This window comes from Lonchura striata, chromosome 4, assembly GCF_046129695.1.
Source record: "Lonchura striata isolate bLonStr1 chromosome 4, bLonStr1.mat, whole genome shotgun sequence".
Lineage (NCBI taxonomy): Eukaryota > Metazoa > Chordata > Aves > Passeriformes > Estrildidae > Lonchura > Lonchura striata.
The window spans coordinates 33,222,078-33,238,258 of record NC_134606.1 but is presented as its reverse complement, the minus strand read 5'-3'; the positions used below and the strand labels follow the sequence as shown (position 1 = coordinate 33,238,258).

At 34.8% G+C, this 16,181-nt stretch overlaps 1 protein-coding gene across 5 annotated transcripts in view; it reads left to right on the top strand.

Moving 5' to 3' along the window:
• TENM3 (teneurin transmembrane protein 3) overlaps nucleotides 1–16,181 on the top strand; it is a 1,282,397-nt gene that overhangs the window by 645,554 nt on the left and 620,662 nt on the right. For all 5 annotated transcript variants that reach the window (XM_021548380.2, XM_021549050.2, XM_021548299.2 and 2 more), the window contains one exon: nucleotides 5,074–5,230. The gene's annotated coding sequence lies outside the window, so the exon portion shown is untranslated. The remainder of the gene's footprint in view (nucleotides 1–5,073; nucleotides 5,231–16,181) is intronic.

Below are 16,181 nucleotides of genomic sequence, written 5' to 3'. Positions count from 1 at the left end.
GAGTAATTTCCAGGATCACATCCAGGAGCTGTTGAATCATGACTTAAGAAGCATTAGCAGCTCCTGCATTTGTAATAAATGCTGTGTTTTCAATACTTTGCAGAACATAGACTGAAGCTCCCTTTTCTGCCATTTCCCTTCACTTATAGCTCCGTGTTTCTCTTCAGGTAGCTTCTCTTTGTAGCATCTAGATTCTCTTCTTATCCAGAGCTACCATCTGTCAGAACAGAAGTCAATAATAAGTGGATGGAAAAAGTTATACTTATATGCAATTTCCAAGGAGTCTGAAAGGGTTTATATGCCAAATATATAAATAACTAGAGATAATACTATTCAAAGTCTGCAAAGCGGAACACATAGATGATCCTGATGTTTCTGAAGGAACATTTTGATGCCTGCCTAGGATAATTTAAAATTATTATTGACTCTTGGAAGCCTAAAAAAAGCTCCTGCCATCCAAACCTAGAGACCTGAAACAGTAGTGTGACTGATATCTGAATCTGAATTAAAAATACAAAATAAACTAATGCTCAGTATTTTTTCATGTGAAGAGAAATAATTTTGTTCTTAGGAAGAGGTCACTCTTGGGGGTTTTGATTTCCTAACATAAAAATAAGTCACTTTTTTGATGTTAAATTTAAAAGTATAATTTTCAAAGTAATCTGTTACCAAGGTAAGGCAGGTTTCTTTTGCATCTGTTTCAGTATTTCTGTAATATTCTGCAACATTTAGTAGTCTCGAGAATGATCCCTAGACTACAAAAAGTGGGCTAGATTTCAGGACATTTTAAGGAACATTTCCTGTTAATTTTCTGCTACTATCACTTAGAAAGAACTAAAACATTTAATTACTTATTTCATTTAACTTTTATAAGAGAAAAACCATTTTCCAATCAGAATATGCATTCCAGTTCGTATTACTGGAAGGCATGCCTGACTGGAAAGGGTCAAACAATTTATAAATTGCTGCTTAAAAGTGAAATGTGAGAAAAAGCTGTCAAAAACAGAAGGTGAAGATGATTCTTCACCTGCCAAGGCTGGATGCATTGAATTTTAAACAGAATTTTAATATTGTGTTATTCTCTCTTCTTGGTTTATTACAAGCTGCAAGCTGATATACTTTTATTCTTGTTAAAGATTTTAGTCATAAGGTAACAGAGTACATGGTGTATAGCACAAGCTAAAGGGACAGATGTATAAGCTAGGAAGTTTTCCAGATTAAAGGTACTTAACACTGAATGCATTTGATGTTCAAACACATTGTGGGATCTTGTAAATCTGTCATAAAAATGCACCAAGGCTGAGCACGAAGTATGACTCCATGAATGCTGGTCTGCATCTTGGCCTACTAGTCAACATACTGATTTGTTTCTAATCTATTCAAATATTTTATTTTTTTACAGAAGGACTGTATTTAGAATTTGTGTTTCATAGGAATACTGATATTGAGTTAAAATTTTATTGCCAAAATGATGCAAATATTTTGTTAAAAATTCTTGTAGTTGAGGGGACTTTGTTTAGGATTATAACATCCTATTAAATCCAGATCATATTGCGAGAAATTGTGCTCTCTCTCTCTCTCTTTCTATCTAATGCTATAACCTTTTAATGAGATTTGGAAAAGAATTTGAGAAAGTGGTACATGAATGACATGATAGTATTTTTCCACTATTTTTCAAAAGAGAGGAGGGGATTGAAATTATTTTGTCAGTGGTTCAGCAACCAAAATGAGAAAAATAGAAAAAAGTTGAGAAGTACATATGACGACTGATTTTATTTTAAATGGAATGTACGATTTTTTTGAGTATCAGTACTCATCTTGACCAGAGAAACTTTAATATGCTATTTTCCAAATTCTTCATACAATTTAAAGAAATTTTCTAGGTGATTTAAAAAGACTATTTTGCTCTCACAGTAGTTCTGAAATGGATATGAAAACAAAAACAAGCAATGTACAAAGCCCTGCAGAGGACAACTCCCAGCCCTGCACAGGACTGTCTCAAGAGTCACACCATGTGCCTGAAACCATTGTCCAAACACTTCTCGAACTCTGTCAGGCTTGGTGTTGCAAACACTTCCCTGGTGAGCCTGTTCAAGTGCCCAACCACCCTCTGGATGAAAAAGCTTTTCCTAATATTTAGCTTAAACCTCCCCTGACGCAACTTCATGCTCTTCACTTGGATCCTGACGCTGATCATCGGAGAGGAGAGACCAGTGCCCCTCTCTACCCTCTCCACTTGCCCTCATGATGAATTTCCTGGTGAGATGACAAAATGCATTTATTTTTAAAGATGCTATGAGGATAGGCTAAGGAAGTCGTTATCTTTAAGCCTGGAGGAAGAGATGGCTTTGAGGGTAGCCAATAGCAAGCTGTGCATTCCTACAGGATGTTAGTGAGAAACTGAGACAACAGTCATAAACTGAAGCAGAGCAGGCTGTGCCTTAAATTGAAGTATAAGAAGCAAATTACTTAATTAAATTATTTCATCCCCTTTTTCTCCTTTTTATAGATTAGGGCTTTCTGGAAAAATTGTACCTGCAATTACATTAATAGGATAAAATGGGCTACATTACAGTGACTTTTAATCCTTAAGTTTCAGGATAAAGGCAGATTTTTCTGGTAAGTTTTTTATTGATGGCATATTTATAGATATTTAGGGAAATTAGGGGTTTTGTGGGTTGGTTTGGGTTTTTTTAAATCTATTTAATAAATACTAGAGGGAAATCAGAAGCAGAAGTCCCAATAAAAAAAAATCTCAAAGTCAGTATTTCACACATTTCTTGGTCTCTAGTGTGCTACAAGAAGATCACAAATTACCTCAATTTCCTAATTCTGTAACTGGCTATCCAAGATTGCAATGGGAGTTAGAGATTCATAAAAGTCTAAATTATTATTGCAATTGGAGTTCATAATCTTTCATTTACATGGCTCTGAGCACTTTCAAGACCTTTTTCTACTGTAGGTTGTATTATACCCTTCAGTTGTGTTGTGAAGAGGAAAAGAATGAGAAGACTTTCTACAGCTTCCCAAGTTTTCCCTATCACCACATCTGTATAAATATCTACCAAAGACTTGTATGTTCTTTCATCTTCCAATTTCATGTAATTAATATTATTAATTTTTATTTTTGCATGGAAAAAGGCCTCATTTTTCTTTTATATTTGCAAAGCACCTCACACAAAGCAAGTAAGCAACATAAGAAAACAACATCTGGAGAAGTTATATTCCTTCCATGCTGGTGTTCTCATAGTGGTATATCTCTGCCTTTAACTTTTCATTTATTGAATAAATATAATTTCAAGTCTAGTTCTGTTAAGGATAAAAGATTAGCCTTCAGACTTAAAATTTGTGATGCAAAAGTGTTTTGTGTTTTACTAAAGTCCTACCATAATTTTTACTACCATAATATTTGTCTGTTCAGAAAAACATGAAAAAAATACGCTGGAATCTAGCAAATTATTCATTATTAAAACTGGTTCTTGGAATTTTTAATGTAGTTCAGTACATTTTTCCAGTTGTATTTTCTGTATCCATTCTTTTAATTTAAACTTATTTTGATTAACATAAATACAGTCTCTTGTGGCAACAGATTTTGAGACTGGGACATGGTGTGACTCTTGGGAATGGTGCTATGTGGGGCCTGAGGTGGACTTGATGATATTTAAGGATCCCTTCCAACTCATTCTGTCATTCTGTGGTATATTCTGTCAGAACTCTTCAAGCCTCCTTAAAGCTGCCTCTAATTCTACTAGTACTGGTCTATTTTGTTTCTTTGTAATTCTTGCTTCCTTTAATGAGGAAGGCCACAACATGTAGTTTTATGTCAAATCCAAAGAGCTCCAAATTTTATTTCCGTCATCACTCATATAAACCTGTATGCATGACTGAAGTGGGCTATGGGTTGCATGGGATACAGTTATGGGGTTTAGTTCTTTACATAGTGGTTTGTGCCTTCCTCTGTTTTGCATGGGTTTATGAGCAGTTCAGTTCTGAGTCTGATTCAGAGAATCCCATTCTCTAATATTCCAACAAATAGAAGCTACTTTCAAATTATTTATGAGGATAGTAGACAAATTTATTCCATCCTTTAAAAATCCTGAAGATTAAAATGGACTTCTTGATGTCTTTCTTACTAAAGTTGTAATCAGGGAGGACTGTAATAGAACTCTACTGTCTACTACAATATAGTAGACACTGTATAAAAGTATACTGTAATACAAGTCATGCAATAGAAGACAATCCTATACAAAATCCTGCTTATTGACACTGTCTAATTTACACTATATAAACACATAAAATTAATTTTAACTTTTTGTAGATTTTATATCTATGTAAATCCTGATTTTCCCAATTTTCATTGCATAAGTTGTGTTAACAATCTGTTCTGTTCAGCAGTGAAAACGTCAGGTTTTACTAATAATCAGGATTCAAAAACTTTATGTGTGGCTGCATGAGTACTGAAGATGCTTGTCATTAGATCACAGTCCTTATTACAGGCACTGTCTAAAGAAGAAGGCAGAAATTGCATCAGAAATTCATGAGGGCCAAAGAAAAGTTGTAAATTCTATGAGTGACACATTCAGAGAATGTGTCACAGGAGACTGTACAGCCATGGAAACAGGAAAAACTTGAGGTTTTAGTTCATTTGCAATTAAAGTTTGTGTTCAAAGTGACATTAGCTTTTCTTGAAGTGACAGAACGGCACATACATAGCCTGAGAATTTAAGGTTTGCCTAAAGATAAAAATATCAATAATTATAATTTAAGGCCAAAAATTACTTTATTTCAGTAAAGTATTGACTTTTCTCATTTATAATACTTTATGCTGATATATTGGAAAATGTCTCAAGCATAGGTAAAAATAAAGATTTAATCTTTTTTTAACCTCAGAAAAAAGCACTTCCTATTAAATGCTCCTTCTTGACAAAGGTACATGTTTATGCTTTCATATTTGGGTTGTTCAGGGTTTGGGGTTTTTGGCAGTGGAGGTTGACTAAAATAATTATCAATTGGATATAGGAGGAAATTCATACTTCCAAAACATGGAGCTCAAAGCGTGACCTTATTTCACAGGTGTTGAATATTCAATAAAGACTTCATTTGGAAGTGGCATCCACTCTTCTTACAAGCTCTTCTTACAAGAAAACAACATAGCTCATAATTTCTATTCAGCTGTGGACATAAAGGATGTACAGAGATGAGCTAATGGAATTGTACCACCACTTTCATGGTAAGTTTAATGTCATTGAATTGTGAAACACATGCAAATTTCTCAAGGTAAAGAGTGCCTCCTGCTTCTCTCTAGACCCGACCATAGTGGGATGTCATGAAGTTTTCTAATTACCACTCAGAGGTAATTGAAGAAACACTCACTACTTTGGATCAGCTTGTAATTGTCCCATGCTGAGCAGAGGAAGAGTTAGAATAATAAGACATGCAGAAAACAAGCTTATATATCTATATCTATATCTGTATGTTTTTACACGGTGAATTTTAAATACTTTAGTTGGAGGCTGTATGGCACCAGGATTTTTAATGTGGGAGTTTCTAGAGGTTGATTAGTTTTTGAGCCAGTGTGTGCAGTCTGGATAACACAAATGGCTTTTACTCTTGGAGGAAACAGTTCTTGAGAGGACACAATTCTGTGCTCTACAAGACTGTAATTTTCCTGTGCTTAATAGGGTTAGAGATATTTTAAAAGATATAGCTGAACAAATGGGTTTTGTAGGCAGAACTTCTTAGTTTTGCTGTAATTAAAGGAATAATACCAAAATGATTGCTAATGATTAGATGATGTAGAGAAACACCTCTTGACATGTGTCTCTCTAAACTTTTATTTAACATTTTTCAAGTAATCAGTAATGCATTACATTGCAAGTTATAAAATCACAGGGGAAAAAATGTGAGCTTTTACACTACTACCAGTGAGCAGAGACATACACTGTATTTTCATTAGTGTGCTGCCTAGTGACTTGGGTAAACTTTAAGTGTAACGCCAGCTGGCGATCACTTTCCAAACAGCAATGCCAAATATGCAAGGGGAAACAAAGCTATTGTGAGATTATTTTTAAAAATTAAGCTAATGTTCTAGAAACATGCTTCTAACTTCTTGTTCTAATTGGAAACATTCTAATCCAATGCTGCTGAGTGAAGCTGATTACAGACTTAATTGCTCTTATGTAACAGCTAATATCTGGCAGTAACACACGCTGTAGAACACTGGCAGGTTTTGAAATCAGTTTGTTCCCTTTGCCCCTTCTTTCTTTGTTGTTCTGTTTACTGTGCCCAGTTAATGTGCTCTTGTGCCATAATAATCTCTAGCTAAATGGTAATTGCTCTATTGACAGCACTACTGTACATTTTTGACACATCATTATTCATACTTAACCACTTGACCTGGAATAAATGTTAAAGCAATTACTACTGAGAGCTTTTCTATGAGAAAATTGAGGCAAAGTTTAAAGATAATCAAAATGCAAAGCTGATCATGATAGCAACTGGAAAAATGGCAAATCCTATTAAACAGATTTTTATTAGCCAAGTTGATGCCAGTAGATATTATCTGGTAATTTAGTCTTATTAAAAAGAAAATAAAGCAGCTAATTGTTTACTATCCTGGAACTTATTCCAGCTTGCAATTTGCAACTGAAATTAAGCTTTATGTGGCTCATCTATTTTGTCACATTGAAATATGAAAATCATTTGGTACAAAGCACATCTGCTCAGTCCTCTCCATCTTCCTGGCAAATCCTCGTTCAGTGTGTTTCATACATGTTGAGGCATTCCATTCATGCATACAGCAGCACTATTTTAGATATTTCTCTCTTACAAACCTAATATCTTCAGATCTGAGAGCTCACAATTTTAGTACTTTTCTACCATTATAAATACTTTTTGCAAGTATAATAAATGTGTGAGTGTAAGCTGTTTTAGCTTGGAGACTTTAGAGAGAATTTGAAAACTGAGAGGGACAGAGTTATTGTTAATGCAACTGTGTGAAAATTGTCCAAATGTCCCAGACCAGCATTTTATTTTGATAGTTAATTGCATATTTGCTCTAGTTGTGATTGTATTCTTAAAGGAAAGTAAATGTTCTCTGGTTTAGTTGTTTAAAAAGTGGCATTTACACTGATCTCAAATAATTTCAAAAGACTCAATTGCAGCACAATGCCTTCAGTACAGTGCTTACAGTAAAAGCTGTAATTATAAGAGAATGCCAATAGACATCAAGAAAGCCTTAAAGGGATAGCATAAGCTTTTACTGCCCCCATCTGAACTATGAGACTTGCTTGAAAACCACCATTAGGATGCAGAATACTGATTGTTGATATGTCACTATTGCTGTCATGGGAGAACTGTTGTAAGGGCCAGAAGCTTACAGTGGTTTCTATATTAATGAAACTTTTCCACACTTAATGAAAGCAAAGAAATATTGGTGTTTTTTAATTAATAAAATATTAAAAACTAGGGAGGAAATCTCTTTTCATGTCGATCCACATTCAGAAGAGCAATAAGGTTCTGCAGCTGTGCTTTATCAGGCAGAAAAATCTTTTGTTTTTAAACATGCTCAACTCCCTATCAATTGCTTCAGTATTCTGTGTGCCAATCAAACTGATAATAGACTGTTCAGAGGGCATTTAATAACTCAATTCTTAAACTTTTCATTCACATTATCACTTCTGATTAGTTTTAGAGGAGATTTTCCAGTAAGTATAAAGGACCACAAATTGTTTAATAAATTTTCAAAAGCTGTTACACCAACTAAATGTATCTAGGTCTCTCCTATTGCTTCTGTTATTTTTATTCACAGCTGAGAAATATCTTAATAATAATAATTATATATAATATATAGATTATATGCATATAGATATATATCTTAATAATAATTATAAAGTGTGTATATATTTATTCTTAGAATAAATATAAATTTATTCTTAGAATAAATAGGTTTTTTTCAACAGTTAGCCTTCCAGTGTTGAGAATGTAGGAATTTGTTTCAGGTTTGACTTCTCAGTTTTTTACTGAGATACGTAACTCAAAATTTAAGCACTGCAAAGCATTTTCACTAGGTAAAACTTTCTGTTTGTTTGATTTGCTCTTAAAATTTACCCATATTTCATTTTTGTTCTGTGTCCTTTCCCATTAATGTGCATAATATATTAAACCTTGGGGGTTTTATAGCCATGGATGCGGAGACCAAAAGCCCTGTTTGCTTTTATTTTCTGATTTCTTGATGTTTTTTTGATAGACCATCTTTTTAGCTCAACAAACATGGATTCAGGATTTTAATGCATGTCTTGGGTGGTAATGGGTGATTATATCATAACTGAAAACGACATCTTGTTAATTCAGATAATCTTCCATAAATGCCACTTTGTACCGTTAACTGAAAGACCACACAGCCTATAGAACAATCGACAGCTTTATTTCAGTAAAGAAGATTTTACACAGTAATTCCAATCAGGCCAGGCCATTTAAAATTCTGCTTTTTCAAATAGATTTCTTTTTCCTCTTCTTACCAAACTGAATGACGCATAGCATTTAGTATATGTTCATCACATACAGCAAAAGAAAGACAACTAACACAACCAATATACTGTTGTTCCCTGTCAGTCCACATTTTGTAGCAGAGAGGACTGTACAGGTAAAGAGAGTAATTACTGTTGATAGGCTTCACTGGTCTGGAGAAGAAATAACAAGATTGCTTATTAACATCCTGAGATTTTTTTTTTACCACAGTGCATATTGAGAGTTGAATTTTCCAGCTTTTTTTATTGTTATATTGTGTCAGGGAAAAAAAATCTTTTGGAATTTTCATCTACAGTTTTCTGAGCAGAAAAGGTATAGGAGAAAAGGATCTAAAGAATTCTGATTTTTAGGGATTTAAGGAAATTGGTAAGATTCACCAAACTAATAATACATTAGTAACAAATAATGACCTTGAAAATACCCTGAATTCTAAACTATTTACTCTTGTTGAAATGCTCTACACATGCCAAAAAAAGTTCTTGGATTGTTGGTAGCAACATGTAGCCATTACTGAATCTGGTTTGGCAGATTCATATGAGATTTATTCTGTGCACTTCTGGGGAAAATTTGTACTGTCTGAGACTTTGCTGCAACATTAGAATAGCAAATAAAGAGAAGAGGTAATTTCTCACTCTAACAGAAGATTCTACAGAACACATTCACACTACTGTATTAACAGTTCCTGCTGCTTTTAAAAATAACTGTTGGAAGACAGTAATAGAGAGTCATGAAAACAGGGAAATCAGGTTCCTCTCAGAAGAGGATGCAAGCGCAATGGCACAGCTAATACTGCTTAATGGTGCTAGACTTTATTGAGTCTTTTCTTTCTAAAGGTGCAGCAAATGTCCAAATCTCATCTTTAATATTTACATCAGGTTCGATAAACTTTTCTAATATGTTTACAGGCTTTTAAATCACGTGTGAACAAGAAAGGAAATGTAGGGGTATTATCTTATGTAAGCTATAGATTCAACTGTAGGAAAAATGAAACAAAACTGTGAACAAGAAAGGAAATGTAGGGGTATTATCTTATGTAAGCTATAGATTCAACTGTAGGAAAAATGAAACAAAGTGTTTGTTTCCATGTTCAGTTTCACTTCATGTGATGATTCTTTGCTATGTTTTCCTCCAGCTCAAATATTTGGCTAAATTTATACTCGGGTGAATTATATACCTCTGTATGTAAGGGTATTTCTGGATCAAATCTGCTGCAGGTTTCAGGAAATGTTCTAGGCGTCACTGAACACAGCCTTACTGGTTCAATAAAGAAATAAAACTATAAGGGGGAAATAGATCACAGATGTGGTTCTCTACTACTTATACAGCAGAGCTGATAGAAGTAGATGCTTGATGCTTTGTTTGTTGTGAGTTAATCAAAGCCCTCATTTGCACTGTTTCAAGGCTTATCAGCATAGCAGACAAACAGAATTTTTCCAGGCTGAAAGAAAAAAGCTGTGTTGGTAGTGGGACAGTTTTAAATCAAAAGCTGGATGAGGATGGGAATGTGGCAGAATGTGGAAGGAAAATAACAGAGCTGTCTGCTTTCTGGCTAAAGGAAACTCTTGATTAAGAAGGAATGGATATTGACTTCACAGAACTAAAGACATCAAGAGAGTGAGGCACAAATACAGTCCCTGGTGTTACAGGGAGGAGATCATAGAAATGCATGGACATATTAGATAAGGGGCCTTGCCTTGGCTGTAATGGGGTTAGTGAATAAAAACTTAGGACCTCACTAGGAGATGGATGGTATGGGCTCCCTCAAGATGGATAGACTAGTGACTCTTTTTAGGCTAGCTAAACATGTGTTTTGGTTTCACCTGACAGATGTCTAAACAGCTGCTCAATTCACTCCCTCCTACACTAGGATAGGAGAAAGAATTTTAAAAAACAAAGTAAAATTCATAGCTTGAGATAAAGAGAGTTTAATAGGGAAAATAATGATGATGATGATAATAATATTCAAATAATGAGAATACACAAAACAGGTGGTGCACAATATCATTGCTTCCCACCTGCTGACTGATGCCCAGCCAGTTCCTGAGCAGAGGCTACAAGACAGTTTTCCCCCTAGTTTATATACTAAGCATGATGCCACATGGTATGGAATTTGGCCAGTTTGGGTCAACTGTCCCAGCTGTGTCCCCTCCTAGCTTCTTGTGCCCACAGCCTCTTTGCTGGTGGAGTGTGGTGAGAAGATGAAAATTCCATGGCTTGGTGTAAACACTGCTCAGTTACAACTCGAACATCAGTGTGTTACCAACAATATTCTTATCCTAAAACAAAACACAGAATTGTACCAGCTACTAGGAAGGAAATTGGCTCTGGTATCCCAGCTTAAACCAGGAAAATATGGTTATGAGACAACCTAGAAGATAGAAGACAAATCCAAGCAAAGATTTTCTCTTATATTCAGCACACAGTGCTGCCTTGTTTAACTGTATGCTAACACAAGCGTAGAAAGCTTTGGTTTAAAAGTAAGTCTTGGAAAGAGAGTGTAGCTAATTGATTTGATTGTGCTATCTGCAATGTGATTTTGTCTTGTTGTTTCACCAGTTTATATGAAAGTTATACTAAAAATGAAAAAAACCCTGAAGCATAACCAGTGTTCTCCATGATGGAGGGATTAGATATTTTTTTCCCCCTGCAGAAATTTAAAACCCATGTTCTCCTATCGTACAGAATGCTGGACTGGTGTTATCCAGATGAATGCCATATGGATCTGGACAAATCTTTGAATTATTTTAATCCCATGAAACATTTTCTGTGAAAGCAGATAAAATTCTTCCACATGCCTAATGCTTTTTAAAGTTTAAAATATGATGGGTTTTCATACTATTTGCATGAAATTTCAGATGAGAAGCATTACTTACCAGCAACAGCAACTTCAATATTACATACATAATCATTTTACTCTTTATTCTCTTTTATGAAAATAGGGATTATTCCAGAATAAGAAAAATGGATTCTTTCTTTATTAATTTTTGAAACTTTTGTATAGCAGGTGTGACATGAGTATTCATGTTACTGGATCCATTTGTTTCCTGGATTATCATAGTGGGGTTCAGTTGAAGTGATATTAAGATGTTGAGTTGTGTTCAATAGCCAGAAAGTAAAAGTATAGCAAAAAACATCATTTCACTGACATGAATGAGGAAAAATGTTGTCTTTTGTATACTTCTCAGAGGACACTACAAAAGAACTTGATTTTACCAACTTTGAAGAGCTAACTAGTGCATTACATTCTTTGAGATTATTTGTTATGATGTCTTCTAACAGTATAATTATAAATGTGCTTCCCAAAATGCTGTTCTTGATTGTTGAAAATTGAGCTGGAAAACTACCAAATATCTTATTGTGCAGCTGGAATCCCAAATAAGGCACCTTGAGCCAATAGTACATTTTTAAATTTAGATACCAAGTGATTGGGTGAACACTGAAGGTGGCAGGTCTGGAAAGCTCCAGATGTGCACATCAAGTTCTGCATGGCATGATTTCTGTCATTTTACTCACTTGCAGAGGTGTACCAAAAACTTGGAGAGGTGCCTGCAGATTGCTAAAATAAACCTTGAGCCTTTTAATGTCTAAGGGTATTAGAAACAAGAGATGTAGCATGTTAATAATAATAGTAAAAAAAACTATGGGTTTTATTTTTTTTAGCTATAAAATATGTAGAAAGCCAAAAGCTTTCTTATAAGCACTGATATTTTAGTTCTAATTCTCAATAAATTGACTGAATTCACAGATTTATACTCTTCATGAATGAAGCATTGTACTCCTCTAACTAACGAGCAAGCATCTTTAGTAAGCATGCATAAATACTCGGGTGGCATGTTCCTAAGTTTTATCTTTCTGTTTCTACATGATGGTAGCAGTGAAGGAAACAACCAATTTGTTTCCATGTTTGCTTTCCTGATAGTTCAACCTTATTAGTGCCCCAAACTACAGAGTGATACTGACACATTAATCCCTCTGAACAGGAAAGAGATCTGTAATGTAATTTAAGGAGCATGTACTCTAGTCACATTTTGAATTCATTGATCCTGGTTTTCTTATCACAAACAATGATAAGTGTTGAAAGTATAAAGAATTTATGAAATTAGAGATAAATTAATCAGGATACTTTTTCTTTCTGTGAAATACCAGGAATGTTCGAGAAACTGCCTTGCTTTGTTAAAGTGCCAGTACAGTTTTCAGCAGAAATACAGGTCAAAAATATTTATTGGAATTCATTTTAGAGCATTAAATACTGAATGTGCTACTTCAGCTTTTAGCACAGATTTAGAACTAGAAACAACAGAGAGGCCAGTACAGAAAAGGTACACCTCATTTGTCTGTATCTTCTGTGGTGTAGACTGTGAAACATTCATGAAGTTCCAGTGCTCTAAAAGGTACCAAAAACAAGATCAGGACTTGCTCCATTGTATATAATGTAAAAAGAGCAAAGAGCTTAAATGAAAGAATCACAGCTGCCCTAGAGTGAATAAAAAGTAGTAATGTGATTATTACATTTATTTTATTAATATTGTGTATATTTTATAAAATAAAAGTATCAAAATAGCTCTAGAAAAAGAAAAAGAAGAACCAATAGTACACACATTTAGCATGAACAAGTTATTTTTACAAGAAGATTCATGGCAGACTGTATAATTTCTTTTAGTACTTCACCTGTGACACTATAAATAATACATGTTTATTTAAGTAGAGCTATTATAGACTACAATTTATGTTGTACATAATTTATAGACAGTGGTCTCCTAACATGTGTAGAGAATGTTCTCTCTAAAAAAAATCCAGAATAAAATAATTTTGATTAAATTCCATCACTTAAACTGAATTAAATCAAAACCTGCATTTTAAAGATTGAGCACAGATTGTAAACTTCTTTTTTAAAGAACAGTATTAAATTCCCTTTTCCAGCCTGTGAAATATTTAGTGTTATAAATATTTTTTTAATTGGTGTTGAAACTTTAGATAACAACAGAAAATATAAGTACTTGAACAGACTGATTACTGCTGAAACTTCAGAGATCCTGCTTGTATTTTGGATGATGTTCAGGTTTCTAGTTAGAAATACATTTGTAGAATTTGTGTACATTTTTATGTAGGTTGAATGGAAGCCAGACCCGAATTACCCTGAAGTTGCAAGATCATCTTTGCATCTGTGACTAAATTCCAATAGGAATTTGTTTGGGAATTATGTGTTCGTGTTTCCTTGGGGAAGAATCCTGTTAAGAATACTTTAGCCACTGTGCAGCCTGTAATAGCTGTATTTATTGACATCTAGAAGGACAGTGATTTCCTCCTGAGACAGCAGAAAAGACTTTATATTGTAAATATGTTCTAACTTTCTAATTTCATGTGTGAACACATTCCTCCATGTCTCATCTTTTCCAGGACAGTTTAGAAAATTACTTATTTCAGTAATAAAATTCCCCATTCCCTATGCATGTCTTTTTATAGATGGTTGCCTACTCCAAGGTCTGGGATTTTTTCTATTTCTGTCTAATGTTTATTTTACTGTTTTCTGTCTTTAGAAAGATACTAGAGGTTGCACTGGCAAACTGTGCTTTGCACAGGACATAAGATAGAAACAGTAACATTTTTAAGTTCTTTCAGTATATATTCTCTCTCCCACAGTTACACTGCACTTTTAAACTCCCAAGTGCTGCATATTTTTATCTATGTTGGCTCAAGTCTGGATAAAGGTATACAGAAGCTTTCTTTTTAAAGCAGCAGCTCTGTTTTGCCAGGTTAAGCAACAGAATAGCATTGAAATCTTTTAGTGAGCATGAACTGTGTGTTATTTATTAAGGGACCTATCCAAAGTATTCTTGAGTTAAAGTTTCCTGTTGACTTTGTCAGTTTTGGCTCAGGCTCCAGTGGCTGTGCTTTACACTTTTGTTAGGAGGATTAAAATGTACTCTTTCATTAGTTAAGTGCAAAGTGAATTTCAAATGAGTCTGAATATATTTAAAGTATAACTGTCAAATCATTAGTATTGATTTAGACACTGTTAAACAGGGGCAGTGCTAACACACAAGGGTTTATTCTTTGTTGCAACTTGCTTATAACCCCCGTTGATGATAATGGGAATTACAGGCATGTCCTGAAGGGAATGTGCCCTTTGTAAATTCCCTATAAGCCTTAGATTAAGGAGCCACAGTTCTGTGACAGTTCAAATAATTTTTGTGTGTAGATGAAACTTTGTGAGCTCTCCTGTGTCCTTTCTTAGTAGTTCTTGGAAGGTAGATTTTTTAGAAAGAAATATATCCCAGAGCTGTTGTCTTGTCTTTCCTTATCTGACAAGGAAGATGCCAAGAAACTGTGCTGGGAAATAGACACACTTTTTGTCCAAAGTGTGCAGCAAGAAAAGTTAATTGTTTGTACAGGGCCCTGACTGGTATTACAAATTTCTATTGTAACAAGGAAAGGTTTGTGCAAAACTGGTAGGAAAATACAACATGTAATATTTTTTTTCATACTAATAGTGTATAAGTCAGAAACTAAAAGGATAATCAGATAATATTGTGGTAACTTCTGTAGCTAGTCATATTTTCACTGTAGTTAATGAAGATGCAGTCCTTCTGAAGTAACTCATTGCCTTTCCTTGGTGTACTGTTATGTGAGCTATTTCATTCTTCAGGTACTATGCTTGCTGTCCAGATCAGATGCTTATACATTTCTTATATTTTAAGGCATTTTCAGTTCACATGGCACTGTAAAAAGCAGTGTGAGATGGCATGAAGTTTGCCATCTGCATGCCCCTCTGCTCTCTTCCAGAGCATTACTGCTCTTCCCATTACTGCTCTAATGGGACTTGAAGGGTGCACCCATCATGGAGAATGTGTGACATAGAAGCCTGCTGCTCATTCCAGATTTCTCCTGCACTTTGAGCTTCTGAAATTCTTCTCATGATCATTTTAGTATTATTTTCTCTCATTTCCATTCTTTACTTGTAGGTTTGGGGCTCAATTCAGTCTGTGTTTCTGTCTCAGTCCTACTGCTTATCCTACACTTAGCAAGTTTCTACCTTCATCTTTTGCATATATCTGGTAACACCTGAAATTTTTAGGCACTTCAGCTTGGTGACTAAAGCTCTCTGACTATTAAAAAAAAAACCACCAAAAAAATCCCCACATAAAAACCCAACCAAACAACAACAATACAAATAAGCAAACAAAAACCCAAAGAAACAATGAAAGAAAAACAAACAAACAAAACCCTAAACCAGAAAACACCAAAAACCCTTGTGGGGGGAACATATAGGACTTGAAAATTGCAGATTACTCCTTTTTGGCACTGATGCCTTAGAGGCACACACATAGCCCTTACTTTGCCAGGAGAAGAAGCTATTGATTTCATTCTTGTTCTGCTAATCTTAGGAGAGGAAAGTGCTGAATTAAGATACACTGTCTCTTGGGTCACTGCTATAATGAGTAAGTTGTATCAAATGGCACTCTAACTTCTTTTTGTGCTTTTAAAATGAACTTTCAGTCAGAGTCCTGCTGGCACTAACCAGTTTCACTGTTCCTACCCTGCCAACACCACCCACTCACAGGCTCAGGATGCATTCTGCTCTAGCCAGGGCCCTTGTTCCCACCCCAGTGCTGCCACAGCCCCTCATCCTGCCCCTCATCCTGCCCCTAGGC